Here is a 16,648-nt window from a genome sequence, read left to right on the forward strand (position 1 = left end):
ACACACACACACACACACCCTTCGTTGGCAAGAAAGACAACACAGACACCTTTGTGTGCTCACACAGGGACACGCTCACCAACACTAGAGCTGGGTATCCAACCCCAATCCTTTTTTTTTTTCGGTAAAGAACAATGTGTTTTGGAAAGTATTAAAAACTTAGCTGAAATTCAGACTCTCCTTTATTCCTTGGTCAGATAGTTAATACGAGTTAATAAGATAGTTTAAAATCATCCTTTTGTCCTGATTGAAATAATAATTTTTGCCAATTTTAGACCATTTATTTCAGTAACAATCTTGTACAGCTGTATGTACTGTATATGGAAAGTTTAAGAAGTTTAGTTTTTTGGGGAAAAATAAAACAATGCTTTGTTAGGAAACCATGTTTCTGTTCCCCGACATGAAAAAATTATAATATTGTTTTTTGAATATATAAACCCAGGTATATCGGCACTTGTATAGAAACGTTTCCACCCCAACAGTGGTCAGCACTGATCTAGTGTTGCTTGTGTGACTAAAAGTTCCACGATTTGAAATTTCATATACAAAAGCTGCAAAAGCCAAGACAGTGCCCCCGACTGAATTTCCAGATTTGACCGATTCAGAAAGCACTGAGAAGCTGTTCTCCACCCCCCCCCCCCTCAGTCAGCAGACGCTGCAGACGAAGACAGTTTACTGACCCCTATACCTTGCAGGATTTCTGGGCTTCAGCGTCCTCATATTTCAGACTCTAACCTCCTGCCAGTGTGTGAAGTTGCCCAGTGCAGATTTAATATTCATTTGTTGCATGGAGGGCCACAAAACAGACAGCCCCGAGCGGTGATTGGAGGGCCAGTGCTTAGAGACAGACGGCGAGCAGAAGAGCAGCTAAATCATCTTGACATTCACCAAGAAGTAGCCACACAGAAAGCTACTGCTGCTGTTAGTTCTCCCATCCACTAATTTGGTTCTACTTAACCCCTAAACACCCCGCGCACACACACACACACACACACACACACACACACAAGTGGATGCAAGGCAAACAGAGGCTAGCACACGCGCCTCACAGTGACACATTTAATTCCAGGTTCTCGGCACATCTGAATTACAGCAGGCTGATGAGGGAGAGAGGGCCAGGCCCCTCCGGACTGATTAGCATCATTTAAGAAAGCCTTCCTTTTTTCTCCCCGCTCCAGTGACCTCTCTCTCTCTCTCTCTCTCTCTCTCTCTCCCTCGCTATCACTCTCTGCCACTCGACGACGCCGCCACGGCGACCCAGCCACCTCCCAGCCGACAATATGGGTGGCATCCCCGAACAGCGCAAGTCAATACGGAGTACGCTCATTTACATCCAACACAGGAGGACGACTCGAGTGCCTGCGCCTCTGGGGCTATTTTATTCCTTCAAGTATTTCATAGGCAACTGCTTGTTAGCTTTAGATTCTGTTTTGTAAAAGTATGGACGGAAGGACAGAAGTTAACGAGTTTATATATATATATACGTCAGGCGCCATATGATGCAGGTTTTTTCTGCGCGTGTAAAGTAAATAAGACAGAGCCCGTTTTATTTGTGCATATCACCCCCCCACCCCCCCTCCTAAATTATATAAGCCTTGCACATGGCTTAAAATTTTGTAAAGCTTTTCTCAAAATCCTACTTATGGTTGCCATTCTGTGCCAAAAAGTTCATCTGGCCTGTAAATTTAAGCATGGATTACAAATATTCAAATCATGAGCTTACTGTTCAAATAAACATTTCCAACAGGGAGGGGAAAAGTTGCAAGGCATACACTTTCAGCATAATTCCTCCTCTGGCACCTCCCCTCCTCTCGCTCCTAATAAAACAACCACAAAAAAAAAAGCAAGGAAGAGAAAGGGGTGGGTTAGGGGTGGGGGGAACAGACAAGAAACGCAAAAACAAAAGCCCGAGTTCAAAGTTTGGCTTCTTCATTTACCGTGCGGCTGGATAAACAGTGTTGATGAAATATGTAATTAATGTAATTGTAACCACCTATGCAATTACAGTCAGCCGGGTGGGCTCGGACCCCGCCACAGGACAATAGGGCACCTTATTACAGTTTTAAAAGGGAAGAGGGAGGGGGGAGGAGTGAGGGGGGGTGAGGGGGGGCTTAAGCTGGTCAGCTGCTCTCCACATGGTAGAAATAATAAGGACTGAAGTCACAATCACTTCAGCTTTGGTTTAGCTTCGCTGATCACTGCACTTTATACTGGACAATACAAAATAGCTGACAAACTCATGGGCCTGCAGGTTTTTTTTTTTTTTTGGGGGGGGGCAATATTATCTATGATATATGTATTAAAATGACTTAATACAATGCGTGAGACTACTTTGCACTGGTGGTGGAAGAATTTGTAGCTTTTTTTAATTCAGTGAAAGTAAAAATGCCATGCATGCTGTAAAAGTAATCAAATACAAGTAGCACTACCGCATTGGAAATGTTCATAAAAGTATTATGTGCAAAATGTACTTAAAGTATCAAAAGTGAATTCACTCAATGAAGAAAAATGCCCCCTGTGAATGTTATATTAGCATGTGATTTGATGATGTTCACGTTGCATAATCACTTCATCAACGTTCCCATGGCCACAGGGGGAAATGGCTGCTCTTGTGTGACGTAAACGCAACATTTTTCAACTTTCTGCTAAGATATATGTGACTTTTTTGCAACAAAAATGCGGGGATTATGAAATCATGCAAGCCCCTTATATTTTGTGCGGAAATCGGCAATTTATGCGGCGCATTTGAAAAAATGTGGCCCCCGCATCAATATGCGGACTTTGGCTGATTATGCGTTGAATTATGCGATCGCATAATCGCGTTTTTCTGGAGGGACTGTTTCATAGTTGTTTTCGGTCAAGGGTGGGGGGGGGCAAGCAAACGGTAACTACTTTAAATAATGTTGGCAGCAACACTGCATTCCATTTTATGAGTTGATCACTTGTTTTGATGTCAAATCCTAACCGGTCAACACCATGCATCTCCATGAGCCATGAAAAACAGGCCTGTTTTTCAGCTTTGTGTGAAAGCTAATGGGTTTCGAAATATTTAACTTCGGAGAAATGTTCCCACGAAGGAACACTCAATCTTTTACTTTTTTTCGGGAAACAAAATCTAAATCGACCAATTTGGAGATACAGGTTTTTCATAGGACGACAACAGCTAAGTCAAATAGTAGTGGAGTAACATATTTCCCTCTTCAAGGCACCTAACCCTAACCGTCACTGCCCGATCTGAGTCGAGTGCAGATGTGAGTCGCGCATGCTCAGATTTAAACGGTGTACGGCGTAACGTGTCTTACTGAAATTTGTGAAATCCATAAAATAATAAATGTTTCTCTTTTCATAAAATAACAGCAGATCGTAATCATTTCAACGTTTTAGCTATCTATGATTGTTAGATTGCTAGCGTTCGCTCAAAACGCCATTCAAGTGACAGCCTTTGTTGTGTTTGATTGTTAACTTGTAGCCAGCAGCAGAAGCAGTCATTTCAAAAATGCTTTAGCTCTGATTGTTTGATTACTAACGTTAGCTCATAGACTGTGCGTTAGCTCAAAAAGCCGTTAGCATCTTGGAGGCTACGTGTCGCAAAGTGACGCATGCGCGACTCAAATCTGCGCTCGACTCACATCGGGCAGCGACACTAACCATTGGCTAATCCTAGTGCCTTCCGGGCAGCGCTGCCTGGAAGGCGATGTTGGGGGCTTAAAACACCAAACACCGTATAAAGTGGCGTGAAATGAAAAAAAACTAAAGTAAATAGCTAAAATTTGTACTCGTACTGTTACGTTCCGCCACTGGGTATATCCGCCATGACTTGATCCAAAGCATTTACGCTTCTATTTGAATATTTATCTATTCTTACTAACCTGACGTCCTGCTTTCACACTAACCCCACCCCCATCCACAACCACCAAAAACGACTATTTTGGTAGTAAAGACTGCTGACCCCCTGGTATGGACAAGCATTGTTTCACCTGGGTATAGACAAAGTCAAAATGTAGAGGTTAAGGTGCGGGCTGCTACCCAGGCCCGTTCACACTGACAGCCGGTGTTATCCCGCGGATTAAAAATAGCCTCTTCTCTGCTCTACCAGCCCCTGCCCGAGCATTAAAGTCTTCCACATTTGCAAAATTGCAAACAGATGCAACTCAAGTACCTGCAAATAATCTGCCAAGACCAATTTCAAAAGGGAGATTTCAGAATATGTGGGAGTCATTAGAGGGAGTATTATTTCAACGATGAGCGCAAGAGGGCCAGCCGTGGATCACCCAACCAGATGGGTTCTGCTGCCTTCTATTCTGGAAGAAAGAGGCCGACGTGTTCTTCATCTCCCCCGCCTCCCCCCACCCGTTCATTCAAATGAAGATATATAACTTGTATGAAACAATTACGGCAGAATATTGGAAGTTTCAGAAGCAACCAAAGAATGTCAAATTTCCTTTCGAGTTCTCTCAAAACAATCTTTTCATCTCGTTCCCTGTGAGGATGCTTTTTTTTCGGATATGGGGGGAGCTGGGAGGGAGGGGGGGGAGGACTGCAGAAGGGGGGGATTTTTTTCCGATGTAAACGAAAAATACAGACACAGAGATCTGAGACGTCTTTTATTGTTTTCGTACCGCGTGTTAAATATTAAAAAGAATTAAAAGGTAGACGGCTTATAAAAGGGGGCCCGTGGCGTATGTAAATGAAATATGTTTCAGAGTTATAATTTGCAACTGCTGCTGCTGTTATTTTTCAGACGGTTATCTGAAGTTTTTTTTATTTATTTTTTTCCCGGTGGCCTCGGCGCGGCTTTAAAGCGACGCACAACAAAGCGGTTTACCAATTAAAGACGATTTTTTAACACCAACAAGTGCAGCAAACTTCATTAGATTCTCCATCCAGCCGCTGACAAAAAGCCTATCAGAATGCATCTTTTAGCGTCGGTAATGAATAATGGATAATCAAAACACACTTCTTTTTTCTTTTTTTTTCCCCCCCGTTTGGCTCACACGAGCCATTCACAACATCTAGCAGCCCTTATGACAGACGAAATGTTTATATCAAATGGAATTTGATTAGGTGACTGGTTATTATTGCTAGTAGGGAAGCAGAATAACAATCTAAATCACTTTTTTAAAAAAATGATCAAAATCGCCAAGCCCTTGAAACAATACACATTCAATCAAATTCTTCATAATTGTAACAGTAGGAAGCATTTTAGGCATTCCACCCACAACAAACAGGCTTTGTTCTCCTGTTATGAGAGGCAGCGAGGGGACACAATCAAGTGCGTGAGAAAGCCAGGAACGCAGGATTTCAAGCAATTCCTCCCTCTTTCTCTCTTTCTATACCCCCCCACTCCCCCCTTATTCTCTCTCTTTTTTTTTTCAGGCTCGCCCATATTATTTGCTTCCTGTCTCATTGTAGCTGGCAAAAAGAGAATTTGGTAATTGAGTGGTACAGAACATGTGCCCTCCCTGCTCGCAGATGACAGATGGATTATAAAAACTTCAAAGGCGAGCATTTGGAGCACCAGGGGAGAGATGCTAGGTATTTGAACTATCATTCTTTACCCAGGAGACAATGACTGCCTGACACGGCGCATACATCAAGGAATAGTGCAACGGCACAGACATAATCCAACGCACACAGGCACAAGCACACACACACACCCTTTTCCTTTTCACTTCTCCTCCATCCCTCTTCCTCTCCTTCGCCCTCCTCCCCCGTGCCATATATTTAACATCCTGTTCGGAGCAACTTTGCGCCGAGCTCGGGAACATAACAAGCATAGGGGGGTAACGCTGAGAGGAAGAGGAGGAGGAGGAGGAGGAGGAGGAGGAGGAGGAGGAGGAGGCACTGGCAGGGGAAGAAGTCATCTTATCTTTGCATTTTTTCTTTTCTCCACTTGTCACCTTTTTGGTTTTTGTTTTCGCAGCTATCGGTGGGTTCAAACTGTGGTGTCTCCTTTGACCCCGGTCGGTAAAATAATCGGAGTTTAGCTCAAGCTGTGTTTTTCTTTTTCTTTTTTTTCTTTTTAAAAGTGCAGCCAGATTAGCAGGCCTTGAGGAAAACTGTAAGCACTACTGTACCGTAAGAGAAGAGGAGAGTGGTGGGTGGCGACGCCTGTAATCATCTTATAAGCATGATTTATGAAAAAGGCCATCTGCTTTGCCTTACTTAAGCACGGAGGCAACCTTTAATAATATAAGGACATGAGGAAAGGAGGGGGGGAGGTACAAATGGGAAGGGGAGAAACTGTTCGACACAATGACACACACACAAACACACACACACACATACGATGATTTCAACAAACCGATAACCCAAATTCAAGTAGGCTACCCCTCCCTCTTCTTCATCTTCTTCCTGTCTCTTGTCCTGTTCAGCATTCAGTCATTAGTTCAGATGGCAGCTAATCACCGCTGACCTCTCCTGTGACACCATTTAACCCCGCCCCTCCCCTTGACCCTGAAGGAATTAGCAGCCTCACTGTAACACACACGCACACGCACACACACACACACACACACACACACACACACACACACACACACACACACACACACGCTGTCTCCCATCCAACTCACAGACTACTTTGCAGGCATGAGAAAAAGTCTGTACCCTTCTTCACACCAGGAGTTTGCTACCTCTTTAGCTTTCATGACAACTCTGTATGATCCTGTTTGACCCATTTTCAAAAAGTTTCTATATCAGAAATTTGGGTTTCTTTCAACTAAATTTTCAAAAGAAATAACGTTGATGGCTCCCTACAAGTTTTATTCAATTTTATAGCATTTTGGAAAAGCAACAAAAGTGTCCTAAAAGACGTCAAAAACGAGGAAAAAAAAAGGTAAAATTTTGACCCAGAAAAATAAAAAGTTGCATGGTCAAGGAAGACAACACAAGTGTTGAATTAAATCCGAAGAAAATCATTCTGTCGTGATTCTTACGCGACTCCTTTGGTCTATGAACGTACAACGTCGCAAAGAAATGCCCATCGGAAGTTTTCCCGAGTCGACGTGTTCAGACGGCTTCTTTAGTCCAGCCAACAGGCCAACCGGCTGGTATCAAGGCTCGCTACAAAAACAAACATTACATTTCATCGTTGTCGGGCAGAATACTCGTATCTCCATATTTCGTCATTTGATTTATATTTCATAGAATAATGCTATCGTTCAACCTTTATGTCTGTTTTAACAAATATTCAAACAGTGACGAGGCCATTTCATCGGACTTCGTTATTAGCTCAACCAAATGTTGTCAAATTAGTAGTGCTGTCAAACGATTAAAATATTGAATCGCGATTAATCGCATTAATGTCATAGTTAATCTCATATTTTTATCTATTCTAAATGTCCCTTGATTTCTTTTTGTCCCCTTATGTTTTTTCTCATTTTAATGCTCTTATCAACATGGAAAAGTGGATTGGCTCGCTTTGTGCTTTTGTCGCCTGGCTTTGACGAGGGGGGGAGAATTGGCATCAGCTGTGTGCTTGGCTATCAAGTGGTATTTCAGACTGGACATGCTGCGATGATAGCTCAGCTCACAACGACAAAACGCACACATCACTTTGGTCTTGTCAATGGAACCATTCGGCAACTTTTTAAAAGTCAACTTTCCATTCAGAATCCATTTCGGCGTCTCGCACTCGCCATCCACTCAAAACGTTAACATTAGCCCACTACTCTTTGGCCGGCTCGCGAGCCCAAACAAGTTTGTTTCCGGTCTAGCTAGATCCGATGTGGTGTTGTAGTTTTTCTTAACGTTACTACAAGTTGTTGCAACAGCACGTGAAAAAAACTACAAAGTTTGCTAAGCCAAAAAGAATGTTAATCTCACGATAAAAAAAAAAATGGACGCCGTTAAAATGGGTTTGCGGTAACACCGCAAACTACAAATGAGCCTTTTTCATTCCATGAAAAACAAGTTTTGGACACAAGGTTTTCACCTGACAGGAATGATTTAGGAAACTCAGGTGTTTCAGAAATGACTCAAGCAGTCATTCAAAAGATTTTTAGCAGACAAATTTTCTCACGATCAACAAGGTCGTTTCTGCATTACATTATTAAACCAGTGACTCGTCTCTCAACCTACAGCCCCAAATCCAAAGAAACGTAACATGTGATGGTTTGAAACCTAGAAAAACAACGCATTCTCACACTGGAGAAGCTCAACCAGGCAAGTGTTTGGATATTTCTACTGGATAGGAGCCTAAGCGATCGTCACGACGGTTGTGTCAGCATTAGTTTGAGCCATGGTTCATTCATTCGGTCCCTTGAATTCCAACACGACCCTTCACATTAAAAAAAGCGAGGGACAAAGGGGAAACCAGCTCAGCGATGTCACGTGTGACCCGTGCGACACATCGGAGAACGAGAGCGTCTCAAAGTGACGCAGCGCTGACTTGATTGGCACTCATGCCCCAGCTGCTGCCCTTTGGCCTCGCCGTGACCTGGAAACGCTTAAAGAGCGGCGACGCCAGCGCCAGTGGGGAGTGGGGGTATCATAATGAGGCCATACGGCATATGCTATTGTGCTACATGCCACATATATACACACACACACACACACACACACACATTTCATGTGAATACATTCAGTCACACACGCCCCTCCCCTATGGTCACCTTTTCAGTGTCCATCAGGATTGTCGGCCTAATCCTCCTCGGATCATCTCATCAATGCCTAGGCTGTTTATGTGTAATGGATCCCATCTAACTCCCCTTTTCTCTCCAACCCCCCTCCCCCCCAGGGCTCCCCTTTGCCCCTTCCACCCCCTCCATCCCCCCCCCGCCTGCCTCCAGGTCTCTCAACATCCCCCTCCTCCTCCTCCTTCACCATAAGCATTCTCCTCGAAGGAATACACCACACAACTTTTTCTTATTTTCCAAATTTTTTTTTATCTCCACTGATCTATATACTTCTAGATGTGCACTGAGGGAAAAAAAATAAGGCAGCTGATTTGTCTCGTTATTAATTGTCTCGCTGTTTAACGTTACGTGTGGCGTCGGTGCTCCGAAGGGAGAAACGCACGGCGTTAGAAATGCAACACTATATCCACAGCAGCCAGCGGATGATCTCCCATATTTGCTATTGTGTGTTCGAAACGTGGCTTTAGAGGTCTGATGAGTCCAACTTGTAGAGGTCAAATTGATTTAATTATGATAGCCAATGAATTTTGTTAAAATGTAGTAATATTGTGGCCGGGTTGGCTCAGTGGGTAGAGCAGGCGCACATATACACATATACTGAGAGGTTTATGCCAAGACGCAGAGGTCCAGGGTTTGAATCAGACCTGTGATGATTTCCTGCGTGTCTTCCCTCTCTTTCTCCCTTTTCTCACCTGGCTGTACTATCAAATAAAGGTGGAAAAGCCCAAAAAATAAAAAATAAAAATGTAGCGATATTACATAAGTCCAACCCTACTTTTGGTACCACTCAGTTTTGGGGGGTACGGCAGACATCAGAATAAAATCCACATGACTGGTCCGCCGCATTATTTTCTTGACAAACATGCCACGGAAACTGAATAATCATTTGTCTTTCCACCCTTTCCCATCCTTCCTCGCTCTCCTCCTCCTCCTCCTCCTCACTCTTCCTCCTCCTCGAAGCCTCGCAGCATGTGTAAGCAGAAGCGCACGTGCTCCCTCCGCCCTCATTACGGGCTAACTACGCTCTTTGATTAAAAGCGTGTACAGAGAGGAAGACGGAGAGAGAGAGAGAAAGAGAGAGAGAGAGAGAGAGAGAGAGAGAGAGGTGGGGTGAAGAGAGGAACAGGCCGAACCTCCATAATTAAGATCACTTCACAGATTACCTCCGGCAACAAAAGCGCGGCAAGCAGCCGCCCGCAGCCACAGAAATTGGATGAAAAAGGGGTGTTGAGGAGGAGACTGACCTCCGCTGCTCTCCGCTGGGCTCCACACAAACACGAGCCTCGGCTGGATCAAATGCCCCTCCCAGCAGTAACTGACACACACACAAACACACACACACACACACACACACGTGTGCGACAGGTACTGGTACACAATGCCGAGTCAGAGGGACAGCGTACACTTCTTACAGACAGAGGCAACGCACACATGGAGGATTAAGCACACCTGCGGGCTGAGAATTTCTTCCAGTCCACATATGTGAATAAAACACACAAACACACACACACACACACACACACGTCTCTGCTAAGTACACTGCCTGCAGAGGAGATCCATCCACTGCTGTAGACCATCACTCCCCCCTGAGCCGACTGAGTCCGGAAACATTCCTCCTGAGTATGATGCCACCTTCCCGTTATTCTGAGAGAAGGACGTGATTGCCAAGATGGCAATCAGTTACAATTTATTTTAACATTCGACAATAATATAATATGCACATAATACCTTGAAACTGGTGTATTTGCTAACTGGCGTATATGTTTCATTCTTGTGGGACGCACCATTTGTAATGCTAAATGGGAGACAGTGGAGCTGCAAAAAAAAATCCCCAAATGTCCTATTTAGAGAATAGAATTACCAATGGGAGGCTGATGTCTTTTTTTCCCTAATTTCAAAGCAAAAAATGTGATATTGTGGTATCTGAAGGGCCTATAAGGTAGCATAATATGAAGCAAACATGGAATTACAGCTACCTATAGGATCCCGTCACCCATGGGCTTCCACCCTGACCAGCCGTCAAACACTTAACTGTTAACTGTGTCTACTTTTACTCTCTGTGCTCTTTGCCTTTTCATCCGTCAATTTCCACATCCTTTTCTGCTCTGTTCACCGCGTCCTCCTCAGTCCGCCTCACACCCACTCAACCCCGCACACCGACCCTGATCTCCGGCGAGCAGGGTGGGCCATTTACTCTAATCACAGGGATCCAGCAAGAGCGCCTCAAAGCACTCGGGGGGCTGATCGGGCAATCAGAGAGAGACGGAGGCTACGAGGGAGACGGAGAGAAATAAACTCAAACTCAACTTCCCCTTGGTGGAGCAAAAAAAAACCTCTCCGAGCCCGAATCCGAAGCAGCGCTGCAACGATTGTCCTGTTGGCGGGGAGGTGTTTGGGGAGGATATGAGAACAGAGTTGAAGGACTTCCTGTGATAGAGTAAGTTCGGGTCAACGGGGGTCACAGGCCGGGTGTGGAGTGTGTGGAGGAAGCTCCGTCGGGACAGGAAGGGGGCAATAAGTGTAAAAGTAACTGCGCTGTGGAACTAAATGAGCATACGGAGCTTTTGATAAAGCTCTATATCAGTTTCAACGACTTCAGAACTTCTTCACCGGGTTTAAACTCCGGCTGAAAGGATAGCTCTAGTTTGTCGCAACCTGGATCTCATTTTCACAGGTTCTGGCCTTCATTTGTGTTGGTTATCATAACATTTTACTCAGCAAAGTCATTGCTGAGATCTACGGATACGGTGACGTGGCAACAAAAAAGTCAGACACGGCAAGAAACCAGTAACCTGACTGTGCCAGATGGATCGCTTCGCATTTGCTCGGCATATCCATCTGGGAACTTTCCGTAGGAGAACTTTTGGGAAGGGGCGAAAATACTGGTTCACTGATTGGATAAACCATCCGTGTGTCACCACCTATGCTGGTAATAGACGGGCCAAATCAACCAATCAGATCAAACTCTTGCCGAAACAGTCGCTTCTCGTTGCGTCACACCTAAACGCGCCTCAAAATCAAAGATTATTGGTCAGTCGTTTGGCGAACGGCTCCAAATTTTCTCTATCTCAAGACGCCAGGCTGATCTGCGAGTGGAAAACTGGAGCTCGCCAGATCAGGACGGTCTCACGAGCTATAATATTTGTAATAATCCCTTGTCGCATTAAAAAAAAGTTGTATTACTACAACTAGTACTAGTACAGTACCAAAAAGCACATCCTCATACCTACATGACATAATAGTTTGACTGCCTATGACTCCCCGATCAACATATATCTATTTAACGCAGTGATATGACCGTTGTATTTCACGTTACTGTCGCCGTTTTAAGCCATTTTAAACATGTAGTTAACTATGTGAAACGGAAATAGTTACATTCAGGCAAGAAAAATACTCTGTCAGGGTTGGTAAAACATCAGGGATTGGCTTACAATGAGTCACCTAAACTACTACTAAAATGACCTGCCTTCTTTGGCGCTCTTCTACTTTGTATTATCTTACTTCCTCATTTGCTCCCCGCGATGGTTACTACAGCCAGATCGCTATATTTGTTTAGGGCGTTAAGCGCGCTAACGTTTGCTAACCAACGCTAAACACAAAAGACATCCAAGGCTGATGGGAATGTCAGTTTCGAAAAGGTATTTGGTTTAGAAATCAAAAGTATTGGACAAATTGAAATTTTGACCCAATGACGGTGCTAGATGAAAACAGAGTTATTATTATTCATCCTGAGGGGGAACACAAATGTCATCAAAAATCGACATCATCCCCAGAGCCATCCATGCTAATAACAGACTTTGTTTACAGTTTGAGGTGTCATGTCTCTTTTCTAACGGTGGTCTATGGGGGAAAATGCTTTTTGATCTACGTTTTTGTTTTTTTTGTTGCCGTGGTACCGTACCATCGGTTATTGAGACTGACTCACCGTGCCGCAGCTCGGTCGGTTTGTTTCAAATCTATCCGGGTGTCTCGCTGCATGTTTACATCCCTCGTCTGACTTCTTTTGAACCACGTCACCACGACCCAAAATTGCAGCGGCCGGTTTTGGTGAGCACAGTGAGCAAAGTCATGTCCCTGCGTGTGATTCGGTACCAAACGGAGTTACCATCATACACCGGGACAGTTCAAACGTTCCTGCTCCTGTTCTGTCTTTAACGAGCTCCATCGACTTTTTTGTTTTCAGTTTTTGGGACTCACACCCCCCGCACCCTTCAGGCCTTCAACCACACCATGGATGCACGATGCCGATGATAATAATAACAAAAAAGACACGGATCAAAACAAAAGAGGAAAAAAAAGGAAGACGGGGCTGGTGGCTGGAGAGACAGAAGATGATGAGGCTGGCCATTTGAAAATAAAAACTTAAAAAGAAAAAAAAAAAGAAGATGATTTGAGGAAATTGCGGGAGATCTGTATTTTTTTTCATCTTTTTTTTACCCAGCAGGGGACGGGAGCGTATCTTATGACTTAAAAGAGGTATTAAAGGAGAAAGAGGCGCCGGGGGAATTCTCCCACGTCGACAGAGCTCTCTTTTTAAATTCAACCCCGGTAATAACGCCAATAAATAATAGATAAATAGTATTTAGCTCCCACCTTGAACAGCAGCTTTTAAAGCAGTTCATGAGAGACTGACAGCTCTTGGCAAATGCAAATGCAAATGCACACACACATACACACACACACACGCTCACATGCACGCGCCCACACACACATAATGTGTATTTTACCTAATTAAATACAACACCAGGTGGGATCGACTGATTGTTTGTGATGTGTGTGTGTGTGTGTGTGTGTGTGTGTGTGTGCGTGCGTGCATGTGTGTTTTGTGTGTTTGTGTGTGTGTGTGTGTTTTGTGTGTTTGTGTGTATGTGTTTTGTGTGTGTTTGTGTGTGTTTTTTGTGTGTGTCTGTGTGTTTTGTGTGTGTGTGTGTTTTGTGTGTTTGTGTGTGCGTGTTTGTGTTTGTGTGTGTGTGTCAGTGTGTCTGTGTGTGTGTTTTACGTGTGTATTTGTGTGTTTGTGTGTGTGCGTGTGTGTTTTTTGTGCGTGTGTGTGTATGTGTGTCTGTGTGTGTGTTTTATGTGTGTGTATTTGTGTGTGTGTGTGTGTGTGTTTTGTGTGTGTGCGTGTGGAGAGAAAGAGGAGAAGCAAGGAAAGATCAAATATTTTGGATGGATGTCTTTAAGTTGCCATTCATCAGCAACTGAAGTTTATTGTTTTGAGTTATTGGGGAAAACGGTGGTGCAGTTTTTTTGTTTGTTTTTATGGTAAGGCTGCGGAGGGTCTTTCTTTCATGAATAAAACCAATTGTAGATGTAGCCCCCCCCACCCCCACCCATGTATTTCCTGTACAGTCCCTAAGCTTTTAATATTCTGATATTTAACAGAGGCCTTTTTGCTGTCGTACGGTAATGATGTTCCAGGAAATAAAAAAGGACTTGTTTTTGAATATCCTGTGCTCAAATAAGAGCAAGAAAAAAAAAAACATATATTTACTTTTTTTTTTTTTTTTTTTAGTATATAAAAAAGCACAGTAGCAAGGCTTACTTTGCGTCTCATGCAGCTACGCCTCGGAGATGTGGTCGCTGCTGCGCCGGGCGTTTACAGAAGGCTGTGTGTTTAAACGCCTGGAATGCTCATTTGCCTTTTGGGTTTACTTGTTTACTTTTGCATAAATGGAGAACAGTAATGTGGTATTAAGGGGGCTTCTCAGGGGGAAAGTTGTGTGTTTTTTAAAACGCAGCCTTTTTTTTTTTTTTTTTAAATGCTCCCTCAGTTTGCTGCATTAAGGAAGGCTGGTGATTAATGCAGCCTAGATCTAATTTCTCTTGATTAAAAAAACTAATAATAATAAAAGAATTAGAAAAATAATACCAGACATGAGATGAGCTCAACCTCTACATCCCCCCCCCCCACACACACACACACACACACACACACACTCCCCCATCCCTCACTCAAAGTCATCAGATACAAAATGAGCATCCAGGCTAAAATGAGCAACGAATAATCACAAAATTCCCAATAGCCAAATATAAAATGTAAAACGACTGCCTTGATCAACTGGAGCCCAGTAATCTTTAGCGCCAGCCCCAGCTGTACCACCACTACTGTCACTTGAAATAAAAACCTAAACCTTTCAGGGCTTCCGATTGAGTCTTTAATTCAGCCCGATGTGACATTAAAACCCTTTTGGTTGACTTCCACTGGCTGTGACAAATGTACCGGCGCTTAATAGAGGTGCGCAGACAGGCCGGCATTTCAGTGACTTTTATCAAACCGAATTTATCAACGCCGGCTCCCAGGATCTGTGGCAGCAGCTTGTTGAGAAGGAAGCCTACAGATAGCGTTAAGTACATCATCCCTCCTCTCTGTCTCTCTGTCTCGCTTCCCCTTCTCTCCTTCTGCTCGCCGCGCTTTCTCTCTAAGTGTTTCTTTTCCCCGCTCGGTCCTGTCATCACTCTGCCTACTGTGTATTTATCGCTTCTCTCTGCCGATCTATACGGTTCCATGGATGTGGTACTCCCGTAGGCTAATAGGAATGTTTTCCGACTGCCAGTTGTCAAAGTTAAGTATTTTTAAATGGGACCAATTAGGAGAACCAAAAAAAAAAACTCAACAGAACGAGGTGTAAAAGTCTTTTTAAGCAGCACTTGTGAGATTGTTCCGACACTAGAACCCTCCACTGAAAACTCCACTTTGGAGCTACCCAAACTGTTGTCGATGGGTAGGCAGTGTGTTTGTGTGCTGTGCGTTGTGTGTTGTGTGTTGTCAGGCCCAGATAAGGTTAGGTTACTTTATTGGTACCCAGAGGTAAACTAGTTTTACAGTCTAAGAGGCAGGACATCCTTAAAACTTTGTAGACCCCAACATGACATACAACACACCAAACATTAAAACATAGAAAAACAGGTAGTAAAACACAGAAAAAAAGAGGAATAGAAAACAGTACATAAACAAAGTGCTTGTGCGTTTTGTGCAAATAATGTTACCGTTTGTTAAAACGGAGTGATTGCCTCTGGTACAAAACTATTTTTAAATCTTGTAGTTCTGTAACCAGGAACTTTTAGCCTCCGTCCAGAGGGAAGATACTGGAATTCTCAATACAGAGGGTGTAGGCTATCTTCTTTGATAGCCATAGCTAGCCGCTGTAGTTGTATAGCATAGATAAGACGTCATCGGTCGTTTGATTTTGAATAAAAAGGTCAAGACGTGTGAAAGGAATGCATCATCCTGACCAGCTCGCAGGACTTCATTCTCCTGAGCTAGTAGGAGACACCGGTACGACTGTTAAGGAGAGAACTCAGCAGTCTCCTGCTGCAAACTGGAGATACAGTCGGGGAGATAGAGTCGTCTGGAGGGGGGGATCAACTGTTCTGAGTGTTAGAAGTGAAAGGGGGGGGGCGGGTGGGGGATCTTACATATTTGATTTGTTTTCCATCAGTTGTTCTCACGATGAGGGCTGGGGGAGGGTTTCCACTGGAAACGGCAGAAAAGTGGTCTCTCCGTGAACTCATTCCTCCATCTTTAATTTGATCCGGCTTAAAAAGGGCACACTTAAAGAAGAGGATTTTTATGATTTCTGGCCAATTTTAGAAAGCAATTTACAAAGTTCTCTCAGGCAACGGGTTATAGGTTTTGTTTCAACGTTAGGGGGGGGGGGGAAACACAGCCAAGTCAACTGACACACAGCCGCGATCAGGCCAAAGTCTGATGGCTTACCTGAGTTATCGCTCGTGTAAAATATGGCAAGCGCACACAGAAACTACAATACAGTATACGCTGCGGAAATGTTTGAAACTAATTGCCAACATAATATACCATAAACGGTGGACAAAACTATATATGAGGGAGGGGGAGGGGGGACACAAACCCCTTAAAAAATCCACGCCTATGCTTTCGGAGTTGGTAGCGCAACAATAAATGTAAGTTTATTGTTTATTATAAGGACCCCCAGCCGGTCTTCCTGGGGTCCGAAACAACATTCAATTCAGACAAAAAGGGTAACTTA

At 43.8% G+C, this 16,648-nt stretch overlaps 1 protein-coding gene across 4 annotated transcripts in view; it reads right to left on the reverse strand.

The window, feature by feature from the left end:
• The window catches only part of znf536 (zinc finger protein 536), a 336,960-nt gene that overhangs the window by 226,188 nt on the left and 94,124 nt on the right, over window positions 1-16,648 (reverse strand). The window contains exon 1 of one of the 4 annotated variants that reach the window (XM_028578224.1): window positions 1,724-1,801. The exons of the other annotated variants lie outside the window; for them this stretch is intronic. The gene's annotated coding sequence lies outside the window, so the exon portion shown is untranslated. Of the gene's footprint in view, window positions 1-1,723; window positions 1,802-16,648 lie in introns of those variants that run through there. 4 annotated transcript variants of the gene reach the window in all.

The sequence above is a fragment of the Perca flavescens genome, chromosome 1 (genome assembly GCF_004354835.1).
Source record: "Perca flavescens isolate YP-PL-M2 chromosome 1, PFLA_1.0, whole genome shotgun sequence".
NCBI classification, from domain to species: domain Eukaryota; kingdom Metazoa; phylum Chordata; class Actinopteri; order Perciformes; family Percidae; genus Perca; species Perca flavescens.